Source organism: Hylaeus anthracinus, unplaced genomic scaffold (assembly GCF_026225885.1).
Source record: "Hylaeus anthracinus isolate JK02 unplaced genomic scaffold, UHH_iyHylAnth1.0_haploid 0, whole genome shotgun sequence".
NCBI lineage: Eukaryota > Metazoa > Arthropoda > Insecta > Hymenoptera > Colletidae > Hylaeus > Hylaeus anthracinus.
Genome location: NW_026533254.1, coordinates 1,520,270 through 1,537,315, shown reverse-complemented (window position 1 = coordinate 1,537,315; position 17,046 = coordinate 1,520,270). Strand labels below are relative to the sequence as shown.

Here is a 17,046-nt window from a genome sequence, read left to right as displayed (position 1 = left end):
AAAAATAATCACTTTTTTTTATATTGATGACCTTCTAAACTATGTAGTAGAACTACATAGATTTAAATGTAGAAAGTTATGGAAAAACGTATAATTCATATAAAGTAAAAAAAATATAAATATATGTCTGCTTGCATAAATTTGTTTTTGAAGAATATCGAACAACTCATTGTTGGAAAATGTAAAAATATGTACATAGGCGACTGATTTATAACGTTTAACAAGCAATGTACTGGAATAAATTTGTTATGTTTGGATTTTGGTTTTAAAATTGTCAATCGAATGATGTTCCTCGTTGGTAGCGTTCGCGAATCTCCTTTGATCCTTGCACGGAGTTCCTGCGGAATCGGGCCGTTCACCAATGATTTAGGGTGGCATTGTTCGCTGTAGAACAAGCGGCGTTGCAGAGAAACGGCCTTCTCCACTTGTGTTCCTTGCAAAATGCAGGATACGCATCGAGGAAACTCAATTCCGTGTTAATATTTCTACGTGCGTTCCTCTGCAAGTGTCAGACTACACGGTGGAATTAGAATTGCAGAACTAAATCGTTGCTCCATGGTAGATCTTTGGTGAATACGTGGAACACTTCGAAAGTCAGAACATTTGAAACCTTATTTGGACTATTAACCATAGAACAAACGTGTAAAGAAATCAACTTTCGCGTTAAGATTTTGATTAGGTGTAGAAATTAATTCTCTGACTTTGGATTTAATCGTTTGTAACTGTAATTTAAGTACAAATATTTACTTATCGTTTTATTAGGTTAAATGATCAATCTTCTAAATTGAGCCGTTCACTGACAAATCGATTAATTCCACTTTTTGAAAAACTTTAATCGATTCGAGTTAATAAATTTGTACAATGAACGCCTCAATTATTAAGCTGATTAATTTTTTCGCAAATTAATTTAATTCCAAACAAAGAAATTACCTTAACATTATTATGAAGCTGCATTATTATATTATATATTCACTCATAAAAAAGAAGCTGCATGTTTCTAAAATCAGTGAAAATTAGCATATTTGCGATACATGAATTTCCTTTCTCACCATTTTTACAAATAGAAACAGTTAAAAATGTTTCAAAACGCGAACTACTGATTTGATATTAAATGATGAACATTTGCAACAACCTACTACAACGAAGTAACAGGGAACGTAAGTACGTTGAAATATCGCGAAATGTCACGTGAAATTATGGCAGAGTAGGTAAACAAACGATATGTTAACGGTTTCTGTACGTGTACATACAATTATCAAACTTTAGAGTGGAATTGCAGAGGTGTACCGAAATGTGAGATAACCGGGATAAGAGAGCTTATTCACGCATAACGGGTTAATAAAAAGCGCCATTGAAACTGAAACTTTAAAGGTGGTTTCATTTATAAATACGCATAAAGAGTAGTTTAATTTTCACGACGAATAATATTCTCTCAAATGGCATTCTAACTACTATAATTATCAAATGTATTGATGAGCAAATCTGGGTAAAATATTACTTGAAATAGTAAAGTCTATTTCATTTGAAATCGTACCCAGCAATCGGATCAGCCAAATAATTTCTTTGTTACAATTAGCATACGCATGTACAGTTACATTAAAAAATACATACATTTCATTAAAATTAAATTTAAAAGTCTTGTTAAAAATACTATTACCGAATCTATTTCTAATCATAATAGTTATCTCGAAAACTGAAATACATAACTTCGTAAAATCTTCTCAAGTAATAAAATTACGTTCAATTACTTGTGTTTCATTACATATTCGATTTATTAAACTAGTTCTGTAAAGATCACAGCAATTTTAATTCCTCAGAGAATGTGTCGACCAACGTGAACACTTTCAACAAAGATAATCTTAAAGTGATTCGACTAAAAATAATACATAGAAATCGCAGTGGGTGCAGTCGTATTTGCATTTCACGATGTTCGTTTTAAATGAAAGTTCAGTATGTATCAGTGACAAAGTGAACTTCTACGTTGAACAAGATAGATTGAACAAAAACTCTGAACTGCACTTGTAAATCACTTTGTATGCGAAACGAGCAGAAAAAGCAAATGACTGTGACTTGAAATGTAAGACTCAGTCATTCGTCGGTGTCACAAATTTACAAAAACTGGATAATAATGCAAATGGGATTGATGTATAGGAAAGTAGTGTATAAATATGAAACGAAATGATAACTAAATGACAACTATAAATGTTTACAATTATTTATGAAGTCATCGTTCCACTTTCAGTACAAAAATGTTCTACATAAATTGAATGAACGAATGAATGAATAAATGCACGTATTACGAGAATAAATTTTCTATTAAAGTACAGTATAACATTTGTTATATCAATGTTTATAATTTCAAATTATCTGTGAAGTCACCGTTCCACTTTCAGTAAAAAGTTTATGTTCTACATGAATTGAATGAACGAACGAATCAATAAAAACACGTATTACGAGAATAAATTTTCCATTAAAATACAATACAAAATTCGTTATATTAATGTTTATGAATTTCAAATTTATTGTTTAATTTATAACTAACATATGTGTTTTATTATAACTTATCAAGCATTCGATATAGTATGTTTATTGTGTAATTTACATTGTAGTTAACACTTGAGGTAGTTGCTAATTTTTCGATTTATAATTTTTATGACAAATGACGAAATGTATTGAAAACAGATTTCAATTTATTTATTTGACATCACAGCCGGATCACATTAATAGGAGAAATTATAATGAAGATGAATTAAAAATGAAGGACATAGTCACTCTATTCTTTCGTTCTTGTGTTTTGGAGGTTCCAAAATCTCTTTATAAATAGTATCGTGATTTATAACGAACAGGTTTATTTTCGCCGTTTCCTCAATAAATAAAGTTATTTCTATCCACACATGACCCACTAAAATTAAAAATTAAAAATTTCTTTTACATTTCACTCGGATCTGTAATAAAAAGCATCGATAACAAATAAATCTACTGTTAAAGCATGAATTGAAAATATCAAAAGGAAAGAATTAAAAATATTTGACTGATGTTATTGAACCGGTCTATTCTAAATTTTACAGGTACTTTCAAGACATCATAATCTCATACTTTATGGTTCTATTTATTTTTTAAATTGTTACTTTTGTTTTTATGAAGGATATAAGCGCATTATTGCCGCGAAAAAGCGATTTTTAAATTTTTTCTAGTAGTCAATATCATGTCAATTTACAAAGGCTACGATTAAATAGTAATTTTAACATTATTTTAAAGAAATCCATTCGAATTTTTAATTTCAGATGATCCAATTTTAAATAACATTGCTAATGGCATGTTTTTTTCGAACCAAGATTAGTTATATTTTTCGATGAAAATTTGTATGTTATATCTTCAAGCATATATTTTTCTTCTTATCTATATCTATTTTTCTAATCCTTCAAATTAAAAGACTATTAAATTCGTGTCAAGTTCCGTTTGCAAATATTCAATATTTATGGCCGTGAACAGAAATGTTTACACCAATTGCTCTTTTTATTTTCCCATTTTTATGTCTCCGGAGATTTCAGACATCTCTTTATGAATAGCGGCCCGATTCTGATATCTGGATTGTTCCAGTGCATACATTTGCACGTTATAGTGGTTATCTCTTTTCCGACATGAAAGAGTTCGTTGCTGTTCGTCCCATGCGTCATCCTGCGTGGGAAAGTTTGTCTAACAAATCTCGACGGTAGATATCTCAGTACCGTCAAACTTTATCACGTGCCTTTTAGCATAATACTCGTTAATATAAATGTCAACTAACAGTTCAAATACTATGATCTCATACTAACTTGTCCATTAGAAAATTTAATTTCATCCTTTCAAAAAGAAATGTTTTCGACCCTTCCTCATAAACAAGTTTATCAAAAAGACATACAGAAATTTATGAGAAATTAATTAATTATAATTTCTGAGAAAAGTCGAGATTGTGTACTATTGGTTACCAATATCCTGCGTTTAGACACGTGAGTAATTATTGAAAAAATTCTAATGTAACAAAAATTGTGTGACCAGTCCCGTACCAAGACTTCGTTATACAGATACAACACACATCGGAAAAGGAATGGAATAAAATATGGAACAAGAAAAGAACAAAAACTCAAAATGTAACACACGACTTTTACCAATCAGTACCCCAAAGCGTTATGATTAGGAGAGAAAACAAATGACTAGATTGAAAACTGGACACTCAAAAATCATACTTGAACATCTACTAAAGAAAACGGATCCTCTCCACTGCGACCTCTGTAATAAGGAAATTACAATTGACCACCTACTGCACGGGTACAGAAGATTTCAGTTACAGAGATGAAAATACAACTTGGACTCAGAAACAGCTCTAATATCCTATAAACATGTGCAAAACACCATCAACTATCTCAAGGACACTAAACTTTAGAATAGTATATAGGATTTTAGAGGAGGCGGAGGGTTGTGTGGGGTGGGTTTGTACGAGAAGGATTTCAAGGGGTGCATTTTGTAGAGTGCATCAAGGAGAGTCGCCCCAAAGGTTTTTTTTGAATTTTTCAACCCCTCCCGTCACCCCTGGCCTTTTCCAAAGAGGCGTTTTTCTACACCCTCCCCTTTAGGGGGATGAATTAACCCCTTCACATCAACCCTGGCCAATGCAACTTTGCACACACCCAGAAGACACTTGAAGACTATTCCTCACGAAGTTTCACCGAAATCGGTTGAAGACTCTCATAGTTATGAGCATTTGAAAAATCGTTTCGGTTTGCTTGTCCGCTAGTGTAGTACCACTAATCAAACAGAAATCCAATTAAATCCGTTGCTAATTACCAAGCAGTAGATGCAACGAAAAATAATACTATATAAAAAAAATTGTGTGATATCGTATTGTTCTTTAAATTTATTTACAAATCCCAATCGAAATTTTGTAAGTTAACTTAGCTGCCAATCCTTAGCGATTCGCACAACCTCGACTTTTCTCGCATCACAATTAATTCATTACTATATATTTCTTTAGACAACCTATGCGTTTATGAGGAGGATCCAACCATAAGAATTGAAAAGATTAAATAATGCTTGTAGAAACTGACTAATAAATTAAACTATCGTTTAAATTACAGTCGACTGTACGTGTATTGATTTATTCCTTGTTCCTGTTGACTTTACTCTGATAAAATTGAAATAAATATTATTGCTATTCGTGCTTAACCTGCGAAAAGAACAATGCAACTTCTCGATAACATAAGAACGTGTCTGCGATTTTAGGAAATGGTTTTCAGATATTGAGTTTATCAGGTGTCTGACTATTGCGATAGTCACGTAGTAGAAATCATTTCTGACTAGTTCCGTAGATGCTTGCTTTAGATTTTGTACATAAGTTTATGTTTTTAGCTACTTTAGGAAATTTAATCCAATAAAATCACAATAAATGCAATTCATGCATTTGCGTACTCTCATAACTATTATTTTTATTCTATTACATTTAAGTACTTGTAATAAATATTGTATTAAATATTTTTAATCGCACCTCTAATTCGAAAAACACTGTTTTAAAAGTTTATTTCAACACACTGGATATAATTATATAAATTGAATGAGTAAGTTTTCTTTCCATCTTTTGTGATGACTGCTGGACCATTAGCAATTATTTTGGCTATTTGTATCAAACAAGAAAAGTTTGTTTTACTCAAGGTACAAAAAGAGTGTAAAAGGTAATCTTTTTGTAGTGCATCTTGTATATGACCTTGATGTAAAAACATGCTATGTGTGAAAACCATCTTGTCTTATGGATAATTTTGCTTTGATAATACTTAATATTCTTAAATTATTTGTTTTAGTAGCAATTGGCATTTTATCTAAATATGTATAATATCAGTATACTCTTTATAAATACTTTGTGGATTCTTTGGAAATTATTCTAACTCCCCACTTGTACAACGTTTACACGTCGGCGTCGTCCTCTAAATTAATTCTTCGAAAAATTTTCAGGGTTTCAGATTAGCAGCAATTTGCATTTCGAACCGGAAACATTCAAATCTCGAATAGAGAACGACTTTCAAAATCCAGGACAATTGTCGTCATTGTAATACGAGTGAAGTGTACAAGCTTAGATATTTTCTATCTGTATTTAAAATAGACTATTCATAGAAGCATAATTCATCGTATGTATCGTCAAACGTCTCTAAGCATCAAAGCAGAGAGCTATCGTTGTTCCATTTAAGCTGAGGTAAAAAGAAGTCTGTGTAAAGACGACAAAGTCCATCTACTCGAAACCTTACTGGCCCAAAGAGTACAACTTAGAAGATTATGTAATTAATATTTCAGAATATTACGAGATACTAATGTAAAGGGTGTGTTAGCTGAAGGAGCCCACCGAATTATCTCTCTTGGTTTCTCACATATGAAAATTTTTTATGGCATGATTTAAATGATTTCGAATGAGCAATACTGCAAGAGAACCATTATTTCCTATTTCTTTTCTTTAGAATTTTTTTTTTTAATGGCATTACCTTTTATTTCGGAGGAAAATACATATACTTTGTTGTATTGCGTTTTGTGAGAACTACTACTTTTACAATTTTCTAATTTTCTGTATTACTCTTATTACTCTATAGCAATATTCGCAATTATATATTAATTAATTTTGTATTACTTTAATACATATCGATATATGTATTTGTATATATTGCACAATGTGTATTTTCTAAAGTGAATCTCGAACATTACTAGTCGACACATTGAATTAAACAATCAATCAATGTAGAATTCTTGCTCGTGACCCTCAGAAAAAGAAAATACTTCATTCGACATAATCAACACATTATCTAGAATCATCAAAGCAAACCGATATGATTAATTTAAAATTATACGAAAACGATCATTGTTCTCGAGTATTTCGTCGAAACGTTGACTTTAGATTTGAGTTTTCCACCCAAAGGTCGATAAAATAATACCAACGCCTTTCCATGATACCGATGTACCCCAATGCTTCTTAATTATTTACATGACACGACCAAGTGCGCACACGGCAGGCAGAATAAGCTCGTTAATCAAACACTCGACTCGGTTAGCAGAAACTTCGCTGATCTAGGAATGTATGCGGGCTACACCTATAAACATAGACATTCACCGTTTTGATGCTTTATAATCTGCTCTTTTACGAATCCAGCTTTATTTATGCTCATTAGATCCCAGGCGTCGGTAACTCGGCACACAATCAATTCGTTTAAAGCGAACCCCGGAGTTTCTCTCCGTTTCGCTTTTTATGGAACCGCACGAAGAACACTTGCAGGCGTTCATTATCGTGTTCCACGCTTCGCGAGCGATACACGCTGCTGCACCGCGATATATCGCACTGGTCAGAATAATTGGAGAATCACCTACTTCAATGATATCAAATTACAATACCACTAGATACAGAAAATTGTATGACTCCCTTGAGCACGCTGTTTCACCACCGGAGGTAGACAAAATATTATTCGAATTATATACATAAAAAATGAAATGAACGGATATCGATTTATTGGCGACATTTATTTGATTGAACAATGAAACATTCATTTATTCTTGGAAAAATAAAATAATTACCAACCCTACTTTTTATCTACATATATATAAAAATTGATGTTTGTATATATATTTATATATGACTGATAAACTTCGAAACTGTTTGACCGATCAACACGAAACTTGACACATATACGTATTTTTTCACGGAGAAGGTTTTTATCCTATTCAATTTATTGTAACTCGAAAGTTTCAGTTCGAAATTTCAATATTTGTATACGAAGAATCAGAAATATCGATCCAGGCATCTATACGAAAAACAAAAGGTAGTCAGGCAGTCACTGACTGATTCGCGAAGGATCACGTGGTTGAACTGTCAGTCGAACGCAAACGACGTAAAATACATTCACGTTGTTGAACTGTCAGATTCTTCGACTGAAACCTTATTTTTGTAAAAATAGAATTTTAGAAGAACTAGAATATAATAAATAAATAGAATAGAATCAATAGAAGAACAAAATACATGATTCACCCAGTATACGACACTACCCCCATTTAAAACAACAAATGCTTCCACTCTTAAATTTAAATTCAAGAAAAGTATATTTCTATTCAGCGGTTCAGGTGTGAAAAAGTAATAGACAGACAGAGATACTTTCTCAATTATAATATTAGTAAGGATTTGAAGTGTATATTAGGTGTATCCGCGATGCACCAATAGAGATCAGACCTTGAGCCGTTTGATTTAAAATTACAAAATTGAAATTCAAGAAAAAAAAAATACTGTTCAGGGGTTCAGGCCTAAAAAGGTAATAGACAGGCAGAGTTATTTTTGCATTGATAATATTAGTATGGATTTGAAGTATATATTATATATAAGTGAGTAGAATTAAAATTAATTAATAAATACCGTTTCGATTTGAATTGGGTAAATTGCTGGACGGAACAAACATTAAGTACTAGTAATTATTTCAAATTTGCTGGTATTGAGGTGAAAATCTAAAAACAACACACTTTTAGCTCCGGCGAAGCCGTGCTGGGGCCTGCTAGTTTTATACTGTATATAAGAGTATAAACTTCTTTCTTTGTTCATTCGTTAGTCGAAAGAGTTTTGTTAACTTTGCTCACTGTTGTCTTTGCGTTATCAACTTCAGTTACTGGTACGATATGAATAGCTAATTAGTCTTAATGAAACATCCATTTATTTTTGGAGAAAGACTTGATTTTACTAACTCTACTTTTTATTTTATATGTAAGGGAATAAACTTCTTCTTTTATTCATTCGTTAGTCGAAAGAATTTTGTTAAATTTGCTCACGGTTTTTTTACATCATCAACTTCTGCTACTGGTACGATATGTATAGGTAACTTGATTTCACGCGTAATTCCACTGATTACCTCTACATATTGCTCATTTATATATCTTATCATTTGTCGGTGCCATCAAAAATATAAGTTATTCCACCGTTTCGACTCGTAGATATGATCACAATTACTGCAAATTGAGTCGGAAAATTCTTAAGTTACAAGTTTGGTTAGGTAGAATATTTAGTTAGTATAATAATTCTATTTTAATAGGTGTAAACATTTTATAGCGCATAATATCATCTTGTAAGAATTGATTACAAGCAGAACATGTTTAAGCAGCAGTAGTTTGTATTGTTTTCTTGCACAAAGAGTACAGTTCAATTTTCAGATGCACCAGTTCACGCAAAGAATTCACTAATTCGGAACGAGATTCCAATTACGTAAAAATGAATCGATCGTTCGCCGACACGGATTATGAGATAATTGACGAGTGGTGATTATTTTCCAGCAGGTAACAGTCACGTTGATCGTAATTTAAATAAGTGACCGAACACGCGTTTCTCTGTCACGGATGGTTGGAGATGCCCGGCGCTATTAATAATTCATTCATAGCTGTAAATTGAAAGCCAGTCGAGCGACAATTCGCTGCAATCGGATTAATCTCTTGCCTGGTCGAACGAGGAAAACGAAGAATTGTTAATCTTGTAATCGCGCATCAAGCTGTCAGTAATGACGTACACGGTGCACCCTCGTTTTAAGTTTAACACCAGGATTATCGTTGGGAGTGTGCAGTTAACGTTGGTCGATTTCAGATTCCTTGTTCGAACGAGCTTTGTTATCGCCTACCAGTGTCTATTACGAATTCGACGGTGGTTTGTCATTCATCGCACTATATTGTTCTCTAATTACTAATTAATAAGCGATGAGTATTTTACAATTGTTCAATTAAACGAAATTTGAACTTGAATTGCGAGCAATTAAATTTTACTTAACTTTACTCAACGGAACTCTGATTTCGTTTAATTAATATTCTTTGATATACGGAATGCATTCGAACGCAGAATTGTTAACAATACTCTGAGTAGAGTTATAATTATATCCAAAGTTAAATTAAATTAAATTTAATCGAGCTTTTAAGAAAATGTTTCAACTACTCTTTTTTTCTTAGCTTCAGTTGAATGCTGCTTTCCTACTTATATCACAAAATCACGAAATAATAAAACTGTTTTCGGAAATACTAGAACTAGTTACTTGATATAAATCAAGGTTTATAATTTTAAACAAAATGTAATGACTTATCGAATGTAAACAAAAAAGTAGCAGAAGTGGTACATTCTAATCGCGAAAGGAATACATTATGTCAGAGACCTGGTAATGATTTCAGTATCTGTGATCTAAAACCAGGTTTTAAAATTGATGATTGTTCACTAGAGTAGCATTCCACGAATGACTACAAGATGTCATTTGCACGATAAGATCGATAGAAATCGTTCTCATTTATATGTATAATTAAACTTCATTAATCTATTCTTCCGAATGAATCCAGTAAAGCAAGCACAACCCATCGCTATGCAGATTATCTTCGCGTCTAAATTATCGAACGTATTATACAGATGTTCCATTATTAATGATAGATTTAAAACCGAATGATAGAATTATAAATGTAATGGCATCCATTTGTAGCCACTGCATACGTACATACAAAAAAGAAAGTAATATTTATTCGAACGTTTTCACACTCTCGCGTACCGAACTAACTCGTTCTGACTGATATAATCATATTTAAAGGCGCACCGTCCTCGAAGGTTTAATATAGTAACCATTTCTCATGAGCAATAAAATTTTACGACTTATACGTATGACTTCAGTCCCAACGCGATATATCTTTAGACGTGACGACGCAAACATACCTCTCGGTCGACTGCGACATTCTTTCACATTGTTTAACATATCACCTAATGATATCACTGTTTAATTAAAAACAGCTTATCTTAATTTCTGGATTACGCCAAATACCGAACTGCACGCGTCAAAAGAACTGCGCGACTTGCAGCTGCAAATCGATGTACACGAAAACGCTCTCTCGAAGTTAACTTTGTATGAAAAGAAGAGGATTCTGGACTACCATGTACTCCTTTTTCTCTGGTTTGATACAATCAGAATTTATCTTTTGGTTAAAACACACGCAACTTAAATAATATTGGATTTATCGCAAACAAAATAATCATTAGACTGCGGATTTTATGCATATGTGTGTTAACATGGACAGCATATACGAAATGTATGTAGGTGGTAGTTCTTTAGTTTGAAGAAAAACAAGAATATATTTAATATACATAGATGGATAATACGTAAGTCTTTACACGTTAGTAGGCTGTCAATGACGGACTGTTCAACCACTGTCTTTCAGCTCTCGCCATTTGACACTTTGCACTCGGTCCCATTTCTTTACGTCGCATGCAACTTGTTTCAGAGTGGTTTGAAACTGATCGGTTGCGCCGTGTGTGATCGGCCTTACAGAATGTGCAAACAGGAATCATGTCGTATTATACAGGGTGTTCCAGAATTAGTGTAAGAACCGGTAGCTGAGACAATTCTGAAGCACAGTTTCCTTTGCAAAAATTTCGGACGGTGCTTCGTTTTTTGAAGTATTAAGGAAAAACCACCGACCAATCGCAACGCCTGAGAAGCGCGCGCTGAGTCGCGAGAGACTGCGGCTAGCTCAATGGATGACCTCTCGCGGCTGATCGCGCGCTACTGCAATTCTTGCCACCTTTTCATAACTTCTTTATTTTAAACAATGATATTACTCCAAATTTAGATTTATATAGAAGCTATCAATTTTTAAAACGATCGGTTAAAAAGTTTTTGAGATAGAAAGTACGTAAAGTCAAAAAAAGTCGAGAAAAACGCGTTTGTAAAAGAAAATACGGAAATCAGAATGTTCAAGGTAGTAATAAATTGATTTGAACTACTTACTGGTTAATCAACGATTCCAGCAGCATCCATCGATCCTTTTTCTTCTTCATATCCTTCGTTTTGAGTTTGCAACTCTTCTTTTCGGGGCTTTTTCGGCCTAAACATATCCCCCCGCCGCTTCTAAAGTCTATACCGCCTTTATTGCGCTATCCTACATTCATGTATGTTGTGCATGTTTGTGCCCGGCATAAATGCGGAAAAATCTGCAGTTTAACAATCACAGTTATACAGAACACCTGCAGGAAATAAACTTGAACAATGGTGAATAATCGAGGTCCAAGATTAATTGATTGCATAGACACCCTAACTCTGTAATAAAGTGACTATTATAAAGTGACCACATGGAAAGTCCAACAATGATCCTTAGAAGAATTTAAAAATACGACAACTATGATTAATAGAGCTCGTTACATCACCATGGACAATGACTAAAGACAAGGATTACAAAATAAAAAAAAATTTCATACCGTTTGACGTATTCTTGTAACAGACAGTGCGATGGAACATGGACACGTGTACTATCCTCTGCATTTAATTATACTACGATTAACTTGACTTTCCGCGTGAACACGTGAATGCAATTTTATTAAAGCTTCTTTCTCTTTTTTGGAAAACAAAAGTTGCTCAAACTATCTTCATAATTCCATACAATATATTCCTTGTTTGTCGTTGTCGATATATCCATTGTTTCCTCAAAATTGACATTATAGTTCCTTCGAGAACTTGAGTGTCTGTGATTAACTCAAAAATATGTGATGTACAGATATAAAGTGATTATAATCGTGAGATTAAAAAAGAAAATTCAAGAAAATGTAAAGTATATTATGAACGGTGTAAACGTAATAAGCTAATCGCAAAGGACGAGATTATCAAAAGAAATATAAACCAGAAATTAACAGGATACTACAATTAAATTATTAATTATTATTGTTGTTAGATGCAAGAAATTTATTATCTAATCATAAGTAATTATTTTTGTGAATTATTTATGACTCACATATGTAATATAGAAGTGTAAACAATATAATTCACAGTGGACGTTAATGGTATATAATGGCATACAATGGCATAATGGCATACAAGCTGATGCAACAATAAATAAATAAATAAAGTAATAAGCTAAATTTTGAAGAATAAAATTTTCCCTTGAAAAGGTACACGACACTTATATCTTCTCTGATAAAGTTATGTGAAGAGTTCAAAAATGTATCGCGACGTTTTCATCTGTGCTTTTAGTTGCACCATCTCGTAGAATGTTTGGATGCAGCACCTAAACGCGCCTGGTGTAGCGTTTCAGGAAAAAATATGAAAAAAGTTGAAATTGACTACCGTCGAATTGAGGAAAACAGGAGCTCCCATCCGGCGATTACTCAACGTTGTAACACGCAAACTCGTCCTCGGGCGACGCAATCACGAGGATTCGGTTCAAGGGTGTAACATGTAAATGGGAAACGAGGAAAGAATGGAAAAGAACGAGAACAATCGAGCGGTGACTCGATAAAACGGGTCGAACGCTCAGAGATCGTTTTGCAGACGAGTCTTTAAGGTGCAAGGTCGACGTCTAGCCTCGCAATTGCAGTTGACATTGCATCGGCGTAATCTCGCCTGGATGGATGCTGCCTGACTGACCGAATGTCAATTATGCTTCGTCGCGTCAATTCAGATTATCGTCGTGATTGCTGTTCGACGAACTGACACCTAAACAGGATGACATTTATAGAACATCATTGCCCTCTTGCTGCGTTCTGCTGCAGAAACAATTGTTAACTATCAGTAGACAAACGTCACTCGCCAAGTAAACTGGCTAACTTGTTTGCCGATTGCAAATTGCAACATGCAATTACAAACAATTACTGCACTTTCTATCTGTTATCGTAAACATTGAAAGGTTATATACGGCGAACTCTCGATCGATATTAATTTATATTAATTTATGCGATCGAACTAATTCTCTTCTGATTTTTTGTTTTTTTTTTGTTTTTTCGAATAATTGCGACCTTTTTTGATTGTTTATGAATAGATAATTAAATGCTGTTATCATGTAGATAATTCTTTTTCAGTGAATAAATATCTTATATACTGTGTGTAGTAAAAAGAAGCTTAAAGACTTAAAGAGTGATGTTTCATTGAGAAAACTTTTGTTATTGATCGATGATGATTATAGATTCTATTTGTGTTCTATAATATCAAACAATTCATACAACATATACTTTTACCATACGCATTTAAGCACGGATACCATAATAAGAATAAATTATTAAATATTACATACGACATATTCATTTTGTATTTATATGAATACAGTAAAATAAAACCCAGTAAAGGAAATGATACAATGAATTTCGCGCAAGTTTGCACTAATTTAGTTATTCGCAAACTGTTGTAAGAGCTCTTAGTAGACGTTTATGCCCGCCAAGGGCTTTGGCCCCAAAGTCACCTGACGCATCGACCCGAAAACTTGCAGCACGGACGCAATTTGCAGAATTTAATTAAGCTCCGCGTCTTTTTTTTCAACCGTCAGTCTCACCTACTTCGTCATTGTTCTGAGTGAAGTAGATGCGTATTGAAGATCCTTTGTCAAACGATTAACTCAAGCTCGACGATACGCCCGAGCAGTTTACAATGACGCGTCTTAACAGGCATTACTATTGTAAAATGAGATTATGCTCGTTGCGGAAAGCTCAAGGATAATATGTCCGTTCGAATCAAGATGCTTACTGGATACCATAATTTCAAATATACTGCATAATTAACAAGCTTTTATGTTACTAGAAACAATACGTAAGTAGAGATTCCAATAATACTGCTCTTTTACAGAGTATATGTTCAATCTAATAGTAACAAAGACAATGTCAGAAGAAACAATAATTCTTGATCAATTTAGGTATGTTAATATATGAAAATAGAAAAATAATTAATAATTTTATTTGGTAGTTATTTTGTACAATAATATTGGTGAAATAGAATATATATAGTTACTCTTTCTTTAATAGTAAAAATGTAAAAGATGTAATACACCGTAAATGGGCCAAGAGTTTTACACAGAACTGTACATATTTTGACTTGATACAGCACTAACGTGTTTTCGCTTAAGCGTTTGTTAAATGAAACTAAAATCTTGCGCACAGGTTTTGTATTCGTGTTCAATTATATTTAACGCTGAAAAGTGTCATCGCATCCCTTTAGGTGAATTGTTTAGTCTTCGAGAGGATCTGGGATTCTCTCGATATAGAATAAACACGATTGAAAGGAACGGTAGCTGCTTTGTACATCGAGAAGGGACTTGAACTCTTTACAAAGTCGATCCTCAAGAGCCTCGGGAATCAATTTCATTAGTTTCACCGTGGCTGTCTGCCATTAACATTCACTCGAAATGAAAGCGACTGCGTTGAATGTAATTATGTAAAAGTACTTTTAAATGATCACCTCCTAAAGTACTCTTCAAGTAAGCACCAGTAGAAGTGTGAACAGACGCGCAAATCTTTGCAAATTTTTATTAACAAGATGTCGATATAGATCTTCCAAATTACAGAATTCTTATAATCATTTCAGAGTCCATAGAGGGTTAAATTATAGATTAAGAAGTTAAGTAGCCATCGCCATTAAGCTTACAGGTGTGCTGTATTAAAAGAAAAAGACCCTAAAGATCTCTTTGGAAAACTCTCTATTTACCAAACCCTTATTAAATAACGTCTTTATTAAACCCCGTTAATATTAATCCATTTGTATAAAGTATCCTAATTGTCGTAAATTCCCAACCATATTACCGTTAGTGACCGAACATAGAAAATCCCACGTCACCTGTAAACCATTGTCACTGATTCTATCCTTCGGTTTCCTTCGATCGAACGACTTACACGCTCTCATGAAAAGAACGCCAATACAATTTCCGTCTGTTCACTGGAAGTCTGATTGTAAGTTACGGCACTCAAGCCATGGCAGATAATTGTGTTCCTTGGTGAAACTTCTCGCGTTAACTCTCTTTTCAAAACTGCTGCGCGCTGAAATCTATGGCCGGGCCGAGTGGTACAAAGTTCATCTTTCAGAAGGCACATTAAGAGACAGAAAGTACACAATTACTTTATAATTGTCACGATTTTAAGAGACACAAACCTTAATTTACAGATTCACCGCTAGGTTCTAGTATGAATGTTAGATGAAGTTCTGTGATAGTTACGATTCACTTACGACTCATATAGGAATGCTTGGGTCATCTATAACCAAAGATTAAATTACATTACAATAATTTTTTAATTACAAATCAGTAGACGAACTGAATCTGGTTCCGACTATCCAAATTCAAATCGTTCTTCATTGAAGAGTAATTGCTAATTAAACGTAGATCTTTAAATAAAATATTAGCCTGTGCGACTATGAGCAATTTCAACTTTTACAGGTGGATTAACAAACTATCCTACTATCCATGAAACTGTGCGAAAAGTGAGACACTTTTCAACTCATCTAATCCCAAAAAATTAACTCATTTTGTTTGTAACGTTGAATTAGAATGGTAATATTAAAGAATGTTATGTACTTGAAAAAGTTCAATATGACAAAGCAGTTTTAATTTGTGAACGCGGCTAAAAATCAAGGATACAACCTCGTCATATAAGAATGATAAATTCTTGATTTCCTTACTATGAGAAAAATCTCTGAGAAGCGAATACTTCGTATTACATTGTTTCGAAGAAATCGTATAAGTCACCTTTGTGGCTATAAGATGAGAATTATGGCGATGAAGAATAGGATTCTTATGTGGAGAAGTGTCTTTGACTCATATAAGAACAGAGATGCTACGATAAATGCGCTGGTCGAGTTTGATAATGTCGAAAGATGCTTGAACCGGTACTACCTTTTTTTATTTCGATATTCCAAGGAGTAAAACGGAGGTGCGCGAACATTTCAACCTGGAGGATCCGTAGCTGTCTCGGAGGAATAATTATTAGTAGTTGCGTACTGCGACAAACATTAAGAGTCAAAGGAAACTCGCAACTGCTCTCGTCAAGCGAAAAATTGAATTCAAGGAATCGGTTAAGGATCGCTCCCGTGAAAATAATCGCGACGGAATTCAGTAAATATGCGGAACTCATTCCTCAAAGTTACCATCAAAGGCGCTTCTGCCTCTCTAGAGCTGTGGAAATTAATTTGCACTACCGATTGCCGCACTTGCATACATAGGTACTAGGTATGTTGGTGTGTTGCGAAAATTACGACTTCTAGGACGCATAGTCTAAACACTAATATACTATTTCAAGGTTCC

General features: G+C 33.6%; 1 protein-coding gene across 1 annotated transcript in view; it reads left to right on the top strand.

The window, feature by feature from the left end:
* Positions 1-17,046, top strand: part of LOC128893825 (uncharacterized) — a 192,773-nt gene that overhangs the window by 134,667 nt on the left and 41,060 nt on the right. The gene's annotated exons all lie outside the window — the stretch shown is intronic.